Genomic DNA, 23,277 nt, shown 5'->3' with positions numbered 1-23,277 from the left:
ATAAAATAATTGCATCAGTATATATCCAATAGAAAATGCTCAGTCTCAGCTGGGAGAGCATATCCATGAGGTGTCATGAAATCTATTTGCTTTCTAGGAAGAGATATGAAACTCACAAATAGTACTTGGAATTCATAGTGTCATGTCATTATTATGTAAAACATCTAAATGTCATTCTTTTCCTTCTATTCTGTAGATTCATTTCATCTTTATTAAAACTCCATGTAGACTTCAAAAATCAAGCCATTGTATATATTTGTAAATGCATAAGTCATTTCCTTACCAGAAGGCATGTATCATTAACCTAGCAGCTTACTTTTACCTGATAGAAGTTGCTGAAATTGATATTTCTAGCCCTTCTGAGCTGCTCCACATATGCTTCAGGTACTGTAAGACTTGTGCTTAGTAAAACATACCTAAAATCTACCTGCCTTTCCAAATTTCCTCCCTCATTCACATGCCACCCAAAACACTAAAATGTTATATGTTTATTAGCAGACTTTAGTTGCTTGACTGACTCCTATAAGGTTCAAGGTAATTTGATGAAAGTTAGCAATTTTTGTACTATAGCAACAACATGAGACCAGGCCAAAACTAATCTCTCCTGACATGTCATTATTTTTTGAAGTTTTTCTCCTGACCTTATATTGTTTTGTTATTTTTTTCCTTATCCTATAAACATTCTCTTGATATGGCACTTGAAATAAACAAGATGCTATCAGCGACTACTTCTAGAATACTTGGCTTAAGGCATTGTCTGCTAGTACTTATTTTAGGAGTCTGTCCCTAGAGATGTGATTTCTGAATGGTAAGATCTAATCACTGATTTGAAGGGTAATGTTGACAGTTATATTACAAAGTAATTTCTAATGCTTCAGCAAGGCTGGACTTGAATGGAAGGAATTAAGAAGTGGTTTCTCTACTCATGTGCTGTCCACATGACTTGGAAAAACAGGGGAGATCATTGGTATAGCAAAAGTAGAGCTTATGCCATTGATGTGTGCTCATGATTAATGGACTTGAGAGAATGAGAAGCTCAGATCTATTAATCAACAATTGGAACAACTTATGGAAATTAAGACAGTTCTATGCCTCTTCTTTTTTCTTTTTTTTCTTTTTTTTTTATTAACTTGAGTATTTCCTATATACATTTCGAGTGTTATTCCTTTTCCTAGACAGATACCAGGCACCAAAGTTAAATCAGGAACAGATAAACCAGTTAAACAACCCATTAACTCCTAAGGAAATAGAAGCAGTCAATATAGGTCTCCCAACCAAAAAGATTCCAGGTCCAGACGTGTTTAGTGCAGAATTCTATCAGACCTTCATAGAAGACCTCATACCAATATTATCCAAACTATTCCACAAAATTGAAACAGATGGAGCACTACCGAATTCCTTCTATGAAGCCAAAATTACTCTTATACCTAAACCACACAAAGAGCCAACAAAGAAAGAGAACTTCAGACCAATTTCCCTTATGAATATCGACGCAATAATACTCAATAAAAATCTGGCAAACCGAATCCAAGAGCACATCAAAACAATCATCCACCATGATCAAGTAGGCTTCATCCCAGGCATGCAGGGATGGTTTAATATACGGAAAACCATCAATGTGATCCATTATATAAACAAACTGAAAGAACAAAACAACATGATCATTTCATTAGATGCTGAAAAAGCATTTGACAAAATTCAACACCCCTTCATGATAAAAGTCCTGGAAAGAATAGGAATTAAAAGCACATACCTAAACATAGTAAAAGCCATATACAGCAAACCAGTTGCTAACATTAAACTAAATGGAGAGAAACTTGAAGCAATCCCACTAAAATCAGGGACTAGACAAGGCTGCTCACTCTCTCCCTACCTATTCAATATAGTTCTTGAAGTTCTAGCCAGAACAATCAGACAACAAAAGGAGGTCAAGGGGATACAGATCGGAAAAGAAGAAGTCAAAATATCACTATTTGCAGATGATACGATAGTATATTTAAGTGATCCCAAAAGTTCCACCAGAGAACTACTAAAGCTGATAAACAACTTCAGCAAAGTGGCTGGGTATAAAATTAACTCAAATAAATCTGTTGCCTTCCTCTACACAAAAGAGAAACAAGCCGAGAAAGAAATTAGGGAAACGACACCCTTCATAATAGACCCAAATAATATAAAGTACCTCGGTGTGACTTTAAGCAAGCAAGTAAAAGATTTGTACAATAAGAACTTCAAGACTCTGAAGAAAGAAACTGAAGAAGTCCTCAGAAGATGGAAAGATCTCCCATGCTCATGGATTGGCAGGATTAATATAGTAAAAATGGCCATTTTACCAAAAGCTATCTACAGATTCAATGCAATCCCCATCAAAATACCAATCCAATTCTTCAAAGAGTTAGACAGAACAATTTTCAAATTCATCTGGAATAACAAAAAACCCAGGACAGCTAAAACTATCCTCAACAATAAAAGGATTTCAGGGGAAATCACTATCCCTGAACTCAAGCAGTATTACAGACCAATAGTGATAAAACTGCATGGTATTGGTACAGAGACAGACAGATAGACCAATGGAACAGAATTGAAGACCCAGAAATGAACCCACACACTTATGGGTACTTGATTTTTGACAAAGGAGCAAAAACCATCCAATGGAAAAAAGATAGCATTTTTAGCAAATGGTGCTGGTTCAACTGGAGGTCAACATGTAGAAGAATGCAGATCGATCCATGCTTATCACCCTGTACAAAGCTTAAGTCCAAATGGATCAAGGACCTCCACATCAAACCAGACACACTCAAACTAATAGAAGAAAAACTAGGGAAGCATCTGGAACACATGGGCACTGGAAAAAATTTCCTGAACAAAACAACAATGGCTTATGCTCTAAGATCAAGAATCGACAAACGGGATCTCATAAAACTGCAAAGCTTCTGTAAGGCAAAGGACACTGTGGTTAGGACAAAACGGCAACAAACAGATTGGGAAAAGATCTTTACCAATCCTACAACAGATAGAGGCCTTATTTGCAAAATATACAAAGAACTCAAGAAGTTAGACCGCAGGGAGACAAATAACCCTATTAAAAATGGGGTTCAGAGCTAAACAAACAATTCACAGCTGAGGAATGCTGAATGGCTGAGAAACACCTAAAGAAATGTTCAACATCTTTAGTCATAAGGGAAATGCAAATCAAAACAACCCTGAGATTTCACCTCACACCAGTGAGAATGGCTAAGATAAAAAACTCAGGTGACAGCAGATGCTGGCGAGGATGTGGAGAAAGAGGAACACTCCTCCATTGTTGGTGGGATTGCAGACTGGTACAACCATTCTGGAAATCAGTCTGGAGGTTCCTCAGAAAATTGGACATTGAACTACCTGAGGACCCAGCTATACCTCTCTTGGGCATATACCCAAAAGATGCCCCAACATATAAAAAAGACACATGCTCCACTATGTTCATCGCAGCCTTATTTATAATAGCCAGAAGCTGGAAAGAACACAGTTGCCCTTCAACAGAGGAATGGATACAGAAAATGTGGTACATCTACACAATGGAATATTACTCAGCTATCAAAAACAATGACTTTATGAAATTTGTAGGCAAATGGTCGGAACTGGAAAATATCATCCTGAGTGAGGTAACCCAATCACAGAAAAACACACATGGTATGCACTCATTGATAAGTGGCTATTAGCCCAAATGCTGGAATTACCCTACATGCCTAGAACACATGAAACTCAAGACGGATGATCAAAATGCAAATTCTTCACTCCTTCTTTAAAAGGGGAACAAGAATACCCTTGGCAGGGAATAGAGAGGCAAAGATTAAAACAGAGACAGGAGGAACACCCATTCAGAGCCTGCCCCACATGTGGCCCATACATATACAGCCACCCATTTACACAAGATGGATGAAGCAAAGAAGTGCAGGCCGACAGGAGCCGGATGTAGATCTCTCCTGAGAGACACAGCCGGAATACAGCAAATACAGAGGCGAATGCCAGCAGCAAACCACTGAACTGAGAATAGGACCCCCGTTGAAGGAATCAGAGAAAGAACTGGAAAGCTTGAAGGGGCTCAAGACCCCATAGTAACAACAATGCCAAGCAACCAGAGCTTCCAGGGACTAAGCCACTACCTAAAGACTATACAGGTACTGACCCTGGACTCTGACTTCATAGGCAGCATTGAATATCCTAGTAAGATCACCAGTGTAAGGGGAAGCCTTGGGTCCTGCTAAGACTGAACCCCCAGTGAACGTGATTGTTGGGGGGAGTTCGGCCATGGGGGGGAAGTTGGGGAGGGGAACTCAGTGATAAATGGATATTAGCCCAAAAGCTCAAATTACCCTAGAAATAATCCACAGACCACATGAAGCTCAAGAAGAAGGGCAACCAAAGTGTGGATGCTTCAGTCCTTCTTAAAAGGGGGAACAAAAATATTCATAGAGGGAGATATGGAGACAAAGATTGGAGCAGAGACTGAAGGAATGGCCACTCAGAACGTGTCAACCCTATGGATCCAGCCCAGATACATACAGCCACCAAACCTAGAAAATATTGCTGATGCCAAGAAGTGCATGCTGACAGAAGCCTGATATAGCTGTCTCCTGAGAGGGTGTGTCAAAACATGAGAAATACAGAGGGGAATGCTAGCAGTAAATCATTGAACTGAGAATGACGTCCCTGTTGGAGTGGTTAGAGAAAGGATTGAAGGAACTGATAGGGCTTGCAACCTCATAAGAACAACAATACCCACCAACCAGAGCTCCCAGGGACTAGATCACTACCCAAAGATTACACTTGGACAGACCTATGGCTCCAGCTGCATATGTAGCAAAGTATGGCCTTGTTGGGCACCAACAGGAGGAGGAGCCTTTGGTCCTGTCAAGGCTGAATCCCCCAGTGTAGGGGAATGTCAGGGCAGGCACCTTGGAAGGGGTGGGTGGTTGGGGAGCTGGAAAGCCTTCATAGAAGAAGGGTCAGAGTGAATGAGATAGGAGGTTAATGGACGGAAAACTGGGAAAGGGGATAATATTTGAAATGTAAATGAAATAAATATCCAATTAAAAATAATTTGGCTGGTCTTCTTTTCAGGAAATATTTCCCTGTGCCCATGTTTCAGGGTTGTTCTACACTTTCATTTCTATTATTTTCAGTTTTATGTGGAGGTTCTTGTTACACTTGTACTTGAGTTTTATAAAAGGCAATAAAAATGAATCGATTTGTATTGTTCTACATGCTGACCTCCAGTGGAACCAGCACCATTTGTTGAACATACAATCTCTTCCATTGGATGGTTTTAGTTCCTTTGTCAAAGATCAAGTGACCATAAGTATGCGTGCCCATTTCTGGGTCTTCAATTCTATTCCATTGATCTACCTGCCTGTCTCTGTACCAATACCATATAGAGAGCATATCACTAATGCTCTGTAATACTGCTTGAGGTGAGGGATGGTGATTCCCCCAGAAGTTCTTTTATTGTTAAGAATTGTTTTTGATATCCTGGGTTTCTTTTGTTATTCCAGAGAATTGCTTTTTCTATCTGTGTGAAGAATTGAGTTGGAATTTTGATAGGGATTGTATTGTATCTGTAGATGGCATTTGGCAAAGTGGTCAGTTTTAAAATATTTTTTACTAGAAATTCTTTATTGTGATTATTGAAATTTCCTAGTTTTTTTAAACTAAATATGGATGAGTGAAATGCAATTCACTCTGGTGGGACCTTGGTGATTGTGGGAATTGGCCCCCGAGAGATGATCAATTTACCCCTAGTGCTAGCAGCTGTGAGGAAGGTGGATAACAAAGCTTGTTTCCATACTGCAACATGTGGCGGAGGGCAACATCCATGCTTGCATGGAAGGCTTTGAATATAAAGCACTTAGTTACCAATAGGTTCCCTCCGGAGAAGGCTGGAGAAGCCTTTGAAACAGCCAAAAAGGGAAAGAGGGGCTGAAAGTTATAATTAAGTATGACCCCAGTTACCAGAACCCTTAAACATGAATTGATCTATGCCCTTAGCCCGGTGTCTCAGCATCTAATGGCTAAATGACTCGAAGGGGAAGCCATTAATACAGAACTTTCTTTTTGGATGATAAAAATAACAAACTCATAAGCTGAGAGCCTTAGAGGAGTTGGCATGCCTTAAAGACAGAAATAGCGAAACCTGGGGGTACCTAGTATTCAAAATGAGATGTTTATACCGAGGAAGGAGTAGCACAGATAGGTCCTGGGAATGCCCTTTTCCTAGTGCCTAATTTGGGTGAGGAGACAAGCATGCCTTTGTCCATGTTCCAATGTGGGTGCCAGAGAGTGGGGCTAACTTATGAAGAAATGACTTCATTAAAATGGAAGTCGCCCCAGAGCTATTCAGACCACGGAGTTTCTCAATTTCATCTGATTTGAGAGAAATAAGAAAAGGAACTTACCCTCTGGATCCAGGCAAGGAACTAATGGGAAGAAAAGGCAAATCCCAGTTGAGGTACGCCAGCTTACACTCCCAGATGTGAAAAATAAGGGCAGTCAGCTCTGCCCAAAGACCAGCTCTGCCTCAGCTCCTAAGAATTCTATTCTTACATTTGCAAAATGGAGGCCTACCTTCCCATGCTCATTCATCATCAGGAACAGTACCCGTTGCTAAGCAACCAGGAGACTTCCACTCAACGATCTTAAATCCAGCCTAACTTATACAAGATGGCCACAGGGCTTGAGTTTCCCACTCACAGGATTCGACTTCTCTCCCAGGCTTACTTGCTGTTGATTATCCCATTGCATTCAGTTCCGGCATCAGAAGATGCTCCCCTTTTCAGCAGGCTAAGGGTCTACATCACACCCTTTGTGATCTTAAGATAATCAAGAAGTGCACTGTAACTGTGTTGTAACTTGGGCTGCAGTCGGTAATCCACCTCTTCAGCTATGAGTAGGGGACATGTGAAAAAAAAAAGACTCTGGTGGAGAAGATCATGGCCAAAATCTGAGCTTTCTCAAACTGCTTCAGGTAATAAATTGTGTCTCTGGTGTCAAACTTAAAAACAAAAAGAAACTAACATGGGCCTCCAGAGATGCTTATTTCATTAACTACCTGCCTCACTTGTAGCAGCAACCTAGTTTGGAAACATAACATCAAAGTTTAAAAAAAAAATTACGGTGTTAGAAATTGCTAGCCAGTCAACTTTGCAAATTGAGTGGGTTTCAGGATCAGTGAAAAAGGGGGGAAAGACAAGAATAATCAAGGAAGACACTGAAGTTTACCCTAGGCTTCCAGTTTGACCAAGACTCACACCTCTCTCTCTCTCTCTCTCTCTCTCGGAGAGGGGTGGATTCCTAAATACATCTAATTCAATAATTCTTTGGATTCTCTTGACTTCTGAATGGTCTAACATATGAGAACAGACTTGATTTTAGTATTTATGCCACGCACATCACTGGGTTGTTATTTGAAAAGAATTAGTGGGAAATTCTTTGGTCAAATGGCATAGTGCTTGGTGCATTTGCATATCTAAGAACTGGAGAAAGAGAGAAATCAAAGGCAGAAGCATCTGCTACATCCTTTGCTGAGAGTCATTTTATCTCCTATGTTTTAGTTACTCAAGAGACATGATATCAACTTATATGTAATCTGGAGTTGACTTGAAGATTTATTTAAAAAACACTTGCTCAAAATTAATGCAGGACACCAAGTGTGGAAAATATATTATTGTATAGGAAATAACCCAGGTCAATTACTAGTTAAGCATGACTAGTGATTTTTGTGGTAAGGGGTTATACGGTCTAAACAAACTTAATGAAATCCTGCCAAAAATGAAGTATGTGGTTTGAATTATTCTTCTCTTACATCATTTTTCTTCATGTTCTCAAATTACCAGGTCTAATTTTATTTTCAGTAATATAAAAGTTTAGATGTAACATAATCAAGTATTTCAATAATTATTTTAAGATTATATATTATATATTACATATGTGATATTGACATATATTATATATATCACATATTTCATATACATAATATGTGATTTGTAGTATTTGGTGTTTGATATGTGATATATGAAGATATGTTATGCAATATATGATATACTCTATATAATATAAACATATTGACTATAATTTCGTGAATGTAAGTAATTACTCCTTCATTCTAGTCACACTCGCTGCATGCTACCTAATTTTATACTTAAATCATTGTAATGGTTTGCATATGCTTGGCTCAATAAGTAGCAATATTAGAAGGTGTAGCCTTGTTGGAGGAAGTGTGTCACTGTGGGGATGGCCTTGGAGACCCTAGCTGCCTGAAGATGATCAATCTGTTCTAGGCTTCCTACAGGTGAAGATGTAGAACTCAGCTCCCCTTGCACCATGCCTGCCTGGATACTTCAATGCTGCCATGCTCCTGCCTTGATGATAATGGAATGAACTTCTGGACCCATAAGCCAGTTCTAATTAAATATTGTCCTTTATAAAACCATTGGTCATGGTGTCTGTTCACAGCAATAAAACCCTAACTAAGACAATCATCAAGAATGCAATTTTTACATGCTTAGAAAAGTATTCTAAGTCACAGGGATAATTTTTGGCCTAATGTCTCTGTATTTGTTCACAATATTTTTAATATGAGCTGTAATTTTAGTAAAACCAACAGGAGAAATAACCCTCACTATTAAAAAATTGTGAGTTCCATGCTGGCTTTTATCGATGGTTTTCTCCTAGAGCTTCACATGCCCTTTAAGTTATTAAAAATTGTGCCACATAAAATGTCATGAGGATACAAATACTCAAAAAATTAAAAATCTCTATAGAAATATACTTCCTCAGACACATGACAAATAAGAATGTCCCCGTTTATATACGTATTTAATGTGTTTTATTTAGATATCATATGCAATTAAAGTACTCAGGGACACATGAAACAAGTTGTAGGTTAGTATAAAGTCACTTAAAGATTTCAAAAACAAAGAAAGTATGAAAAGCAGGTAAGAGATTTTACATCACAAGTATCACAATCCTGAAATCTATATTGTTACTGTGGTGAACTTCAACTGGATTATTTAAAAGTCTGGATTACTAAAGTAGTTCAGAAGGGAGACAAGGAATGGCAATAACAGAGACTAGTCAATGAAAAAATCCTGAAGTCCAAGAGAAATAGTCCAGAGTAAACATTGAAAAAATTTAGGGGACTGAGTAAACCAAGAAAATCTAGATGTTTAGAGACTTGGAAATAAGCTATATTTAGTGTCTTCTACTTTGTGATGCAATGGGGCTCTTAGCACTTTGGAGAACTGTGTTCCAAAGAAATGTTATACATTGTATTATTATCATATCTAAATTTATTTTTCATAATAGAATTAATGGATTCATAGTTATATAGTGGCAGCAAAATCTCTTCTTTTTTGAACATGTCAAGACAAGTGGGTATAATTGCATGTGGAACCTCAAGTACAGACTTACGGTGTTATGAAAGGGCCTTTTGTTTCCTGAAAGGCTGAATCAGTCAGTCTTCCACATTTTATGCATTAGTGCCATTCATTGCTATAATATCATCAGCTAAGTACCTGCTGAGTTAAGTAGTAAAGTATTTTGAAAACTTTCAAAAATTTTGTTCTGATAGTTAACTCAAAATATTTTTGAAGAATTTATGGCCACAGAAATTACAATATTAGCATCTCCCAAGAAGATCATGTGACTTTTGTCTTTAAATTCATTTAGGTAGTTTATTATATTTACTGGTACCTATACATTGAACCATCTCTGAATTTCTAATACCAAGACTACATGATCATAGAGAAATACAACTTTCATTTTTAAAAAAATTGGAAATAGACTTACAAACAATAAAACCTTCTTATACTTCCCCTTCTCCCAACTCTTTCCAAATTTCACCTCCACATCACACCAAATTCATATCATTTTTGTTACTCATTAGATTAAAAAAAGCATTTTAACAGAAGTAGCAGCAGCAGCAGCAGCAGCAGCAACAGTAACAGCAGTAAACCAAATAAAACAGAAAAAAAAAAGTCGAAAGAGATACCAAATAAAAAAGCCCAAAAATCACCTATAGAAACTCACATTCAGACACAGCTTTGATTTGTCTGTATTCAGTTTTCAAATATGTTATTGAACATTTTTAATTTGTCACTCAAAAACAAGCACATACAGTTTTATTTTTTGCCCATAGTGTAGACCTTTGGAAACTGTGTACAAAATAAGATAGCTACCCTTCCATAGACTGGTATCTGGATGTCCTGTTCCGCTCCACAGACTTATGCATTTACAGTTGTATAAACATATACTGTTTGTAAAATTGTGTCTGTATAGTGCAATTCAATACCACACATTGTATCATCTTCTATATACTGTTCTTTCTGTTCATGATTTATTTGGATGGCCTTGGTTTTTTGTGTGTGAACACATAAATTTGAAGATTTTTGTTGTTATTGTATTGTTGTTGGTTCTAGTTTTTGGTGCTTTTTTGTTTTTTTTTCTTTCTGTTTTGTTTTTTGTTGTTTGCTATGTCTGTAAGGAATGATTCTTGAACCCTGGAATTTTTACTGTGGTTACATTTAAAGTGAAGATCCCTTTTGGTAAAATGCCCATTTTCCCAAGATTAACTCCTCAAATCCATGCAGTTCCAAACATTTTTCCATCTTCCAGTATTTTCTTCAAATTCTCTGGTTGCCAACCTTAACTCTATGATAAGGTCCTGTTGTTAAAGTCACAACTCACTTGTTTATAGAACATAGCAAAGTAAAACTCAAGTTGAATATAACATTTTCTCCCTAATGGCTAGCTAACATCATACCAAAAAGTTCATAAAGTCTTCTGAGGAAGAAAAGACATCAAATATCTTGCCCAACAGTAAATAATGCATAGTAGAATACTTCTGGACTACAGTAGTCCACAAGTGTATTCCTGACATACTGGATATGGGTATCACCAAACACTTTCTGCTTGAGCAGAAGATCTGCTCGGCATGAGAAGTTTAATATTATGTACTGATGTACTATAAACATGGTCAAAAGCTAATGACTGTGGAAATCATAGTCCTTGATACAGTGGTAGATTTGCTAAATGCTGTTTTGTGATTTTCTAGTCATGATGGGATATAACCATTTAGTATGAGCCTAAATAACGTTTTCTCCTGAATGTCACTTTTCTAAGTTGTTTTTTTTTTGGTTTTTTGGGGGGTTTTTTGGTCAGATTAACAGGAAAAGAAAATAAGAATCTTTGTCTGTTGAGGATTAATTACACACACACACACACACACACACACACACACACACACTTGTGCTCTATTCAGTTCTAACAAAAGTAGATTCTTTGGTATTTCTAATACATTCCGATTTTTCTTTTATTTTGACTTAATTTTTTATATGGATGATTTGCCTGCATGTATACCTGGACATTATAATGTGTGTCTGTCAAGTCACAAGAGGATGTCAGTTCCTATAGAACTGGAGTTACAGATGGTTTTAAACTGTCATGTAGGTACTAGGAACTAAACCTTGGTGCTCTTAAATAAGAATGGGTGATCTTAACTTCTGAACTATTTGCCAGACCTAGTGTAGCATTTCAATTTGATATGTTTGCATAATTTTTTATATGCTCTATCTTTTTGAAAACACATAGACGAGCAAGCATTTGCACTTACGTTCAAGTCGAGAAATTTGACATTTATAGAGTAATTTTAAATCAGCAACATGGGTGCTGTAGCAAGAGATCACACATAAGGACCTTGTATGTGTATGCGATCTGGCTGGAGTACAAACATGTCTTCTCAGGAGACAGAGCCAAGCAGATCTATGAGTTCGAGGAGAGCCTAGTATAGATCAGGTTTTTTTTTTTTTTTTTTTTTTTCAGTTCTTTTTTTTTTTTATTAACTTGAGTATTTCTTATATACATTTCGAGTGTTATTCCCTTTCCCGGTTTCCGGGCAAACATCCCCCTCCCCCCTCCCCTTCCTTATGGGTGTTCCCCTCCCAACCCTCCCACCATTGCCGCCCTCCCCCCATAGACTAGTTCACTGGGGGTTCAGTCTTAGCAGGACCCAGGGCTTCCCCTTCCACTGGTGCTCTTACTAGGATATTCATTGCTACCTATGGGGTCAGAGTCCAGGGTCAGTCCATGTATAGTCTTTAGGTAGTGGCTTAGTCCCTGGAAGCTCTGGTTGCTTGGCATTGTTGTACTTTTGGGGTCTCGAGCCCCTTCAAGCTCTTCCAGTTCTTTCTCTGATTCCTTCAATAGGGGACCTATTCTCAGTTCAGTGGTTTGCTGCTGGCATTCGCCTCTGTATTTGCTGTATTCTGGCTGTGTCTCTCAGGAGCGATCTACATCCGGCTCCTGTCGGTCTGCACTTCTTTGCTTCATCCATCTTGTCTAATTGGGTGGCTGTATATGTATGGGCCAAATGTGGGACAGGCTCTGAATGGGTGTTCCTTCAGTCTCTGTTTTAATCTTTGCCTCTCCCTTCCCTGCCAAGGGTATTCTTTTTCCTCATTTAAAGAAGGAGTGAAGCATTCACATTTTGATCATCCATCTTGAGTTTCCTTTGTTCTAGGGATCTAGGGTAATTCAAGCATTTGGGCTAATAGCCACTTATCAATGAGTGCATACCATGTATGTCTTTCTGTGATTGGGTTAGTTCACTCAGGATGATATTTTCCAGTTCCAACCATTTGCCTACGAATTTCATAAACTCGTTGTTTTTGATAGCTGAGTAGTATTCCATTGTGTAGATCAGGTTTAACATAAAGAAAATCTTAGATTTGGCATAGGCAATGAAATGGAATTGAGTTTGTGGCAGTTCAGTTCATGGAATTCACAAGTAGTTTTTACTGGGACACTGTTACAGAGAGAGGCTAAAGAGAGAACAACCTGGATACAGGTGAATGCAGAAAGGTAAGAGAATGAGAAAGAGCCATAAATCAAAACACATTGCTAGAGTTAGTTTGAGTCCAAGCAGAGCAGTTCAATCAGACGATAAGAGAAGGTAGTTTGAATCTGTCAGCTTGGAGAGGAGTTTGAGACAGGAAAGCTGAGTTGAACCCAGTCACACAGAGTTCAGAAAGAGCTAGGAAGGGTGAACTTTGTCAGCAGTAAACCTCTGAGACAGCATTTATATCAGAAAAAAAGTTGCTATAACAGATATTAACTTTATTTATAGCCCTTCTAAATTTGATTCAAATCCTGTCTTTTAAAACATGACATTAATTTCATTACCCATAATGAGTTAGATTTTAATTATAATACCAATTTTATAGACAAATAATACATCGCATATATATTTGAATTGCTGCAGACCTAGCCATCATACCCCATTCTTTGAAGTATATTTCATATCCAAACTATAGTATTTATCCTCACGTTATTTATTAATATTTGAGTGGAGTTCACAAAACCTCTAGAAATAAGGGAGAGGAACATCATTGAATAAAAATGATCTTAAATAAGAACGTGTTTTGCAGAAAGAAAATTAAGTGCTTTATAGTTTTATGTGATGGTGAATAAGCTTCACAATGAAATACTGGGAAAACAGGAATCATCAGAGCTGTTAGAGCAATTTTAAAGTAAGAAAATTCTCATATTTATACTTATTAAGTGCCAGAAAATACATTTATTATAAAATATGTTCATTTTGGTTTCTTCTGATGTAACACAATTAATAGCTGTGTTATTTAAAAGTTCTTAAAAGAAATAATTTGTTTGTGACTTTAATGAATGAACATATTGGTGTACAAAATATCTAATTATCAATGTATTAAAGACTCTTGACATAGTATTGCTATACAGTATTGATGGGAGCTATAACAGTAAATGATTATTACACTTAATGTTGAAGTTGAAGAACACATTTATATAGATGTAATTTCAACTGAGTTATTTATGTAGTTCAATATTAATTTAACAACAAATGTAATGTAAAATGAAGACAATTTATAGTGTACAGCACATATAAAAACATTTTTGTTTAGGTAACATGACATCTGCAAATGTTTACTCTGATGCTAAAACGTTGTATAATCCTTGGAAAACTGTTAGCAGAAAATGGACAGGTGTCAGTAGTTTATCATAGGTAGTTGTTACCATAGGAATAGATTAGGAAGCCACCTGGTGATGTAGTGAAGCAGATGTTTGCAAACGGAAACACCATGAACCAAATTGGACTCCCTGCTGCATTATAAATAAAGTTTTATTGGTGAAAATACATATTCATCCATTTAAAACTATTCTACGTTACAAACCCTCGCTGTCTAGACATTTCCAAGTAAATGTGTCTGCCACAAGTACTCAAAGGTGGAAGCAAGAGAACTTCTATTAAAGTTAGTTAGACAGAACGTGTAATTTCGATAGCAAGTGGGGTTGAATAAGCCCAAAATATAGGCAAATATAGAAGAAAAATAAGTCTCTAAGAGTTTATGAGAAAAAAAACAGCAGAAGGAAATAATCTTTGCTTATTTTGGGAGAGAATTATGTAATTGTGTCTTGTTAATTTGGTATTGAAAAGCAAACATAGAGTTTAAACTCTAAATATTGTAGTTTATTTGATTTTACGGTGGTAGATCACCAAGATTTGTAAGCAGAATTATTGTTTGAAATGTAATTGTTCTTTAATTATTACACACTGCAAGGGTTTTCATTAAGAATTTTCTTAGAGGGACAACAGTAACAGAGTGGAATTTTGTGGGGGAAGAAAAGACTGTGCGCTACCGAACAATGACTGAGGGTTAAAGAATATTATCAATTTAGAAAATTTCTCTCTATGACAATGGATTCCAAAGAGAAACTCTTTTAATGGGTGACATGTAATTACAAATGTCATTAAGCAGAATAGTGTATATGTCCACTATAGGACAATGAAACAAAGAATATGGAAAATAAGACTATAAAAGGCAAATTTCACCCCAGAAACAGGAGAGAATTCTGCCACAGACAGGTCATTGGATAATTAAGAAAATGTATCGGCTATGTGCTGTACCTGGGTGTGTTTAGCATGTGTAAAACATACTATTACAGGTCAATATAATAATGAACCCAGAGAAAGACACTGTAAAAAATAGCCTTCTTTTCATGTATATTTAGTTACCTTGCTAACTTAGAAGTAAAAATAGTGACATTTTTGGAGAGCCATAACCATTGAGAAGGGGCACAAAACTGAATCTATTCAACTTGGCTTTAAATAAGGATTGGTATCCATATGGGCAGGTAAAAACATTTTCAATATTTTCTTAATGGATATATCGGTGGTATAAAATCAGATAATGCACTGAGAATTCCTATTAGCTGATCAACAGGACTTCATTTACAAGGAAGCTTTGGCAGGCACAGAAACCAGAATTCCTTGTGACAAACCAGAGGTTTTCTTTTCTGTAAAGTAAATATTATTCGATGTCACTGAAGCTACAAAACATCCATCTGATAGTCATGTGTGAAGAAGAAAAATCTCATTACAGCAGGGGGGTAGAAAGAAGTGAGATATATATAATTTATATTCTTTATAGATTACTTGGATTTAGAGAGTTTATACTTGCAATGAAGTATATCACTAATTTCAGGCTAAGTATTCAAGGGCAATAATTTTTAAATGCACATTACTATGTCTTAATCTTAATGTTTTCATCATAATATTTAGGTACTTAGACAAATAAATAAATGAAGTAAATGTTAGAAACAAATCACAGCCGAGTAGTTGCTATGGTTAAATGTTTGTAGAAGTAGATGATTAAATGTATTGAATAATGTCACTCTCTAGGATGTTTTCATACCTATGTGTGCAATACTGAAATACCGAAAATACAAAGAAGTTAGGTGAAGCAGAAAAGATTAGGTATTTTGTGAAGTAATTTTACCATTGCATATTTTAGTAATTGAGACCGATTTAGATAATTTCTGTGGTAGTATTAACCTCTCCTCCTTGGGTTTTGTTGTTATTGTTAGTTTTCTACAATTCCATACGAGTATATATTGTATTTTACTCGTTTTTTTTTTCCAGTCTAACAGTACCCTCTCTCATTCCCTCGCTATTCTTGCTGAATTACTTCCTGGCAGATTACTCCCGTGTTTTCATTCTTTATTTTTTTTTCTTTTCGTAGTTTGTGATCCTGTGAGTTTGATTAGGACTCCTTCACGGAATATTCATGCTGTCCCAGTTACTGAGATATAAACAGGTAGCCAATGGCTGTAGCACTGAAGGACAAGACACTTCCGGTAGCACTGGCAACAGCTACTCAAGGGTGGTGCCTCCTGAGCATCTACCCAGGAAAGAATCTGGTTCCGTGATTGATGGAACCTGTTGGGGTTCACCTTCCACAGATCTTGAGTAGAAACCATAGTTCCTGTGATTTCATTAGTACATCTGTTATGTCCTGTCCAGACGATCTTTTGGATCTTTCTTTCTTTTCTTTTTCTTTCTTTCTTTTTTACTTTTTTTCTTCTTTCCTCCTTTCCTCCTTTCTCTCTTTCTCTCTCTCTCTCTCTCTCTCTCTCTCTCTCTCTCTCTTCTTTTCTTTCATTTTTTCTTCCTTTCTTTCTTCCTTTCTTTCTTTCTTTCTTTCTTTCTTTTTTTCTTTTTCTTACCACTTTACTGCATTATCCCCTGGACTTTGGAAAAGGTCACCTTAAAGTTAGATGGAGTTGAAGGATATATAAACACAATGTTCTAGTTGATTACTTAATAATCTTGTATATTGCATACATTTATTATAATTTTATTCCTTTGTCAACATTTATTTAAAGATTGCAGCAAACCAGTTGCTAACATTAAACTAAATGGAGAGAAACTTGAAGCAATCCCACTAAAATCAGGGACTAGACAAGGCTGCCCACTCTCTCCCTACTTATTCAATATAGTTCTTGAAGTTCTAGCCAGAGCAATCAGACAACAAAAGGAGATCAAAGGGATACAGATTGGAAAAGAAGAGGTCAAAATATCACTATTTGCAGATGACATGATAGTATATTTAAGTGATCCTAAAAGTTCCACCAGAGAACTACTAAAGCTGATAAACAACTTCAGCAAAGTGGCTGGGTATAAAATTAACTCAAATAAATCAGTTGCCTTCCTCTATACAAAAGAGAAACAAGCCGAGAAAGAAATTAGGGAAACGACACCCTTCATAATAGACCCAAATAATATAAAGTACCTCGGTGTGACTTTAACCAAACAAGTAAAAGATCTGTACAATAAGAACTTCAAGACACTGAGGAAAGAAATTGAAGAAGACCTCAGAAGATGGAAAGATCTCCCATGCTCATGGATTGGCAGGATTAATATAGTAAAAATGGCCATTTTACCAAAAGCAATCTACAGATTCAATGCAATCCCCATCAAAATACCAATCCAATTCTTCAAAGAGTTAGACAGAACAATTTGCAAATTCATCTGGAATAACAAAAAACCCAGGATAGCTAAAGCTATCCTCAACAATAAAAGGACTTCAGGGGGAATCACTATCCCTGAACTCAAGCAGTATTACAGAGCAATAGTGATAAAAACTGCATGGTATTGGTACAGAGACAGACAGATAGACCAATGGAATAGAATTGAAGACCCAGAAATGAACCCACACACGTATGGTCACTTGATTTTTGACAAAGGAGCCAAAACCATCCAATGGAAAAAAGATAGCATTTTCAGCAAATGGTGCTGGTTCAACTGGAGGGCAACATGTAGAAGAATGCAGATCGATCCATGCCTATCACCCTGTACAAAGCTTAAGTCCAAGTGGATCAAGGACCTCCACATCAAACCAGACACACTCAAACTAATAGAAGAAAAACTAGGGAAGCATCTGGAACACATGGACACTGGAAAAAATTTCCTGAACAAAACACCAATGGCTTATGCTCTAAGATCAAGAATCGACAAATGGGATCTCATAAAACTGCAAAGCTTCTGTAAGGCAAAGGACACTGTGGTTAGGACAAAACGGCAACCAACAGATTGGGAAAAGATCTTTACCAATCCTACAACAGATAGAGGCCTTATATCCAAAATATACAAAGAACTCAAGAAGTTAGACCGCAGGGAAACAAATAACCCTATTAAAAAATGGGGTTCAGAGCTAAACAAAGAATTCACAGCTGAGGAATGCCGAATGGCTGAGAAACACCTAAAGAAATGTTCAACATCTTTAGTCATAAGGGAAATGCAAATCAAAACAACCCTGAGATTTCACCTCACACCAGTGCGATTGGCTGAGATCAAAAACTCAGGTGACAGCAGATGCTGGCGAGGATGTGGAGAAAGAGGAACACTCCTCCATTGTTGGTGGGATTGCAGACTGGTAAAACCATTCTGGAAATCAGTCTGGAGGTTCCTCAGAAAATTGGACATTGAACTGCCTGAGGATCCAGCTATACCTCTCTTGGGCATATACCCCAAAGATGCCTCAACATATAAAAGAGACACGTGCTCCACTTTGTTCATCGCAGCCTTATTTATAATAGCCAGAAAATGGAAAGAACCCAGATGCCCTTCAACAGAGGAATGGATACAGAAAATAAGGTACATCTACACAATGGAATATTACTCAGCTATCAAAAACAACGAGTTTATGAAATTCGTAGGCAAATGGTTGGAACTGGAAAATATCATCCTGAGTGAGCTAACCCAATCACAGAAAGACATACATGGTATGCACTCATTGATAAGTGGCTATTAGCCCAAATGCTTGAATTACCCTAGATCCCTAGAACAAACGAAACTCAAGACGGGTGAATGCTTCACTCCTTCTTTAAATGAGGAAAAAGAATACCCTTGGCTTGGAAGGGAGAGGCAAAGATTAAAACAGAGACTGAAGGAACACCCATTCAGAGCCTGCCCCACATGTGGCCCATACATATACAGCCACCCAATTAGACAAGATGGATGAAGCAAAGAAGTGCAGACCGACAGGAGCCGGATGTAGATCGCTCCTGAGAGACACAGCCAGAATACAGCAAATATAGAGGCGAATGCCAGCAGCAAACCACTGAACTGAGAATAGGTCCCCTATTGAAGGAATCAGAGAAAGAACTGGAAGAGCTTGAAGGGGCTCGAGACCCCAAAAGTACAACAATGCCAAGCAACCAGAGCTTCCAGGGACTAAGCCACTACCTAAAGACTATACATGGACTGACCCTGGACTCTGACCCCATAGGTAGCAATGAATATCCTAGTAAGAGCACCAGTGGAAGGGGAAGCCCTGGGTCCTGCTAAGACTGAACCCCCAATGAACTAGTCTATGGGGGGAGAGCGGCAATGGGGGGAGGGTTGGGAAGGGAACACCCATAAGGAAGGGGAGGGGGGGGATGTTTGCCCGGAAACCGGGAAAGGGAATAACACTCGAAATGTATATAAGAAATACTCAAGTTAATAAAAAAAAAATAGCCCGGCCCGCAGCAGCTCTCTGCTCCCAGACCCGGTGAGAGAGAGATCCAACCGCCTGGTGAGGTGGGCACTCCTGAGGCTGCAGAGCGGAAGAGACCACCAACACTGCTCACCCCTGCCCACATCCCTGGCCCAAGAGGAAACTGTATAAGGCCTCTGGGCTCCCGTGGGGGAGGGCCCAGGAGCGGCAGGACCCCTGCCACAGACACCGCCGGACCCTGAAGGAAACAGACCGGATAAACAGTTCTCTGCACCCAAATCCCGTGGGAGGGAGAGCTAAACCTTCAGAGAGGCAGACAGGCCTGGGAAACCAGAAGAGACTGCTCCCTGCACACACATCTCGGACGCCAGAGGAAAAAGCCAAAGACCATCTGGAACCCTGGTGCACTGAAGCTCCCGGAAGGGGCGGCACAGGTCTTCCTGGTTGCTGCCGCTGCAGAGAGCCCCTGGACAGCACCCCACGAGCAAACCTGAGCCTCGGGACCACAGGTAAGACCAAATTTTCTGCTGCAAGAAAGCTGCCTGGTGAACTCAAGACACAGGCCCACAGGAACAGCTGAAGACCTGTAGAGAGGAAAAACTACATGCCCGAAAGCAGAACACTCTGTCCCCATAACTGACTGAAAGAGAGGAAAACAGGTATACAGCACTCCTGACACAGGCTTATAGGACAGTCTAGCCACTGTCAGAAATAGCAGAACAAAGTAACACTAGAGATAATCTGATGGCGAGAGGCAAGCGCAGGAACCCAAGCAACAGAAACCAAGACTACATGCCATCATCGGAGCACAATTCTCCTACCAAAACAAACATGGAATATCCAAACACACCAGAAAAGCAAGATCTAGTTTCAAAATCATATTTGATCATGATGCTGGAGGACTTCAGGAAAGACCTGAACACACTTAGGGAAGCACAGGAAAACATTAATAAACAAGTAAAAGCCTACAGAGAGGAATCGCAAAAATCCCTGAAAAAATTCCAGGAAAACACAATCAAACAGTTGAAGGAATTAAAAATGGAAATAGAAGCAATCAAGAAAGAACACATGGAAACAACCCTGGATATAGAAAACCAAAAGAAGAGACAAGGAGCTGTAGATAAAAGCTTCACCAACAGAATACAAGAGATGGAAGAGAGAATCTCAGGAGCAGAAGATTCCATAGAAATCATTGACTCAACTGTCAAAGATAATGTAAAGCGGAAAAAGCTACCGGTCCAAAACATACAGGAAATCCAGGACTCAATGAGAAGATCAAACCTAAGGATAATAGGTATAGAAGAGAGTGAAGACTCCCAGCTCAAAGGACCAGTAAATATCTTCAACAAAATCATAGAAGAAAACTTCCCTAACCTAAAAAAAGAGATACCCATAGACATACAGGAAGCCTACAGAACTCCAAATAGATTGGACCAGAAAAGAAACACCTCCCGTCACATAATTGTCAAAACACCAAACGCACAAAATAAAGAATATTAAAAGCAGTAAGGGAAAAAGGTCAAGTAACATATAAAGGCAGACCTATCAGAATCACACCAGACTTCTCGCCAGAAACTATGAAGGCCAGAAGATCCTGGACTGATGTTATACAGACCCTAAGAGAACACAAATGCCAGCCCAGATTACTGTATCCAGCAAAACTCTCAATTAACATTGATGGAGAAACCAAGATATTCCATGACAAAACCAAATTTACACAATATCTTTCTACAAATCCAGCACTACAAAGGATAATAAATGGTAAAGCCCAGCATAAGGAGGCAAGCTATACCCTAGAAGAAGCAAGAAACTAATCGTCTTGGCAACAAAACAAAGAGAATGAAAGCACACAAACATAACCTCATATCAAATATGAATATAACGGGAAGCAATAATCACTATTCCTTAATATCTCTCAATATCAATGGCCTCAACTCCCCAATAAAAAGACATAGATTAACAAACTGGATACGCAACGAGGACCCTGCATTCTGCTGCCTACAGGAAACACACCTCAGAGACAAAGACAGACACTACCTCAGAGTGAAAGGCTGGAAAACAACTTTCCAAGCAAATGGTCAGAAGAAGCAAGCTGGAGTAGCCATTCTAATATCAAATAAAATCAATTTCCAACTAAAAGTCATCAAAAAAGATAAGGAAGGACACTTCATATTCATCAAAGGAAAAATGCACCAAGATGAACTCTCAATCCTAAATATCTATGCCCCAAATACAAGGGCACCTACATATGTAAAAGAAACCTTACTAAAGCTCAAAACACACATTGCACCTCACACAATAATAGTGGGAGATTTCAAACCCCACTCTCATCAATGGACAGATCATGGAAACAGAAATTAAACAGTGATGTAGATAGACTAAGAGAAGTCATGAGCCAAATGGACTTAACGGATATTTATAGAACATTCTATCCTAAAGCAAAAGGATATACCTTCTTCTCAGCTCCTCATGGTACTTTCTCCAAAATTGACCATATAATTGGTCAAAAAACGGGCCTCAACAGGTACAGAAAGATAGAAATAATCCCATGCGTGCTATCGGACCACCACGGCCTAAAACTGGTCTTCAATAACAATAAGGGAAGAATGCCCACATATACGTGGAAATTGAACAATGCTCTACTCAATGATAACCTGGTCAAGGAAGAAATAAAGAAAGAAATTAAAAACTTTTTAGAATTTAATGAAAATGAAGATACAACATACTCAAACTTATGGGACACAATGAAAGCTGTGCTAAGAGGAAAACTCATAGCGCTGAGTGCCTGCAGAAAGAAACAGGAAAGAGCATATATCAGCAGCTTGACAGCACACCTAAAAGCTCTAGAACAAAAAGAAGCAAATACACCCAGGAGGAGTAGAAGGCAGGAAATAATCAAACTCAGAGCTGAAATCAACCAAGTAGAAACAAAAAGGACCATAGAAAGAATCAACAGAACCAAAAGTTGGTTCTTTGAGAAAATCAACAAGATAGATAAACCCTTAGCCAGACTAATGAGAGGACACAGAGAGTGTGTCCAAATTAACAAAATCAGAAATGAAAAGGGAGACATAACTACAGATTCGGAGGAAATTCAAAAAATCATCAGATCTTACTATAAAAACCTATATTCAACAAAATTTGAAAATCTTCAGGAAATGGACAATTTCCTAGACAGATACCAGGTGTCGAAGTTAAATCAGGAACAGATAAACCAGTTAAACAACCCCATAACTCCTAAGGAAATAGAAGCAGTCATTAAAGGTCTCCCAACCAAAAAGAGCCCAGGTCCAGACGGGTTTAGTGCAGAATTCTATCAAACCTTCATAGAAGACCTCATACCAATATTATCCAAACTATTCCACAAAATTGAAACAGATGGAGCCCTACCGAATTCCTTCTACGAAGCCACAATTACTCTTATACCTAAACCACACAAAGACACAACAAAGAAAGAGAACTTCAGACCAATTTCCCTTATGAATATCGACGCAAAAATACTCAATAAAATTCTGGCAAACCGAATTCAAGAGCACATCAAAACAATCATCCACCATGATCAAGTAGGCTTCATCCCAGGCATGCAGGGATGGTTTAATATACGGAAAACCATCAACGTGATCCATTATATAAACAAACTGAAAGAACAGAACCACATGATCATTTCATTAGATGCTGAGAAAGCATTTGACAAAATTCAACACCCCTTCATGATAAAAGTCCTGGAAAGAATAGGAATTCAAGGCCCATACCTAAACATAGTAAAAGCCATATACAGCAAACCAGTTGCTAACATTAAACTAAATGGAGAGAAACTTGAAGCAATCCCACTAAAATCAGGGACTAGACAAGGCTGCCCACTCTCTCCCTACTTATTCAATATAGTTCTTGAAGTTCTAGCCAGAGCAATCAGACAACAAAAGGAGATCAAAGGGAT

At 38.1% G+C, this 23,277-nt stretch overlaps 2 long non-coding RNA genes across 2 annotated transcripts in view; one reads left to right on the top strand and one right to left on the bottom strand.

The window, feature by feature from the left end:
• The window catches only part of LOC134480983 (uncharacterized), a 308,633-nt gene extending 302,032 nt beyond the window's left edge, over nucleotides 1-6,601 (bottom strand). Inside the window, exon 1 of the long non-coding RNA XR_010056095.1 lies at nucleotides 6,432-6,601. This is a non-coding gene — a long non-coding RNA (uncharacterized LOC134480983). The remainder of the gene's footprint in view (nucleotides 1-6,431) is intronic.
• Nucleotides 6,602-6,660: 59 nt separating this feature from the next.
• LOC134480982 (uncharacterized) overlaps nucleotides 6,661-23,277 on the top strand; it is a 123,167-nt gene continuing 106,550 nt past the window's right edge. Inside the window, exon 1 of the long non-coding RNA XR_010056094.1 lies at nucleotides 6,661-7,000. This is a non-coding gene — a long non-coding RNA (uncharacterized LOC134480982). The remainder of the gene's footprint in view (nucleotides 7,001-23,277) is intronic.

This window comes from Rattus norvegicus, chromosome 11 (genome assembly GCF_036323735.1).
Source record: "Rattus norvegicus strain BN/NHsdMcwi chromosome 11, GRCr8, whole genome shotgun sequence".
Lineage (NCBI taxonomy): Eukaryota > Metazoa > Chordata > Mammalia > Rodentia > Muridae > Rattus > Rattus norvegicus.
Note: the sequence above shows the minus strand (reverse complement) of the source record. Positions and strands in the feature narration are given on the sequence as shown.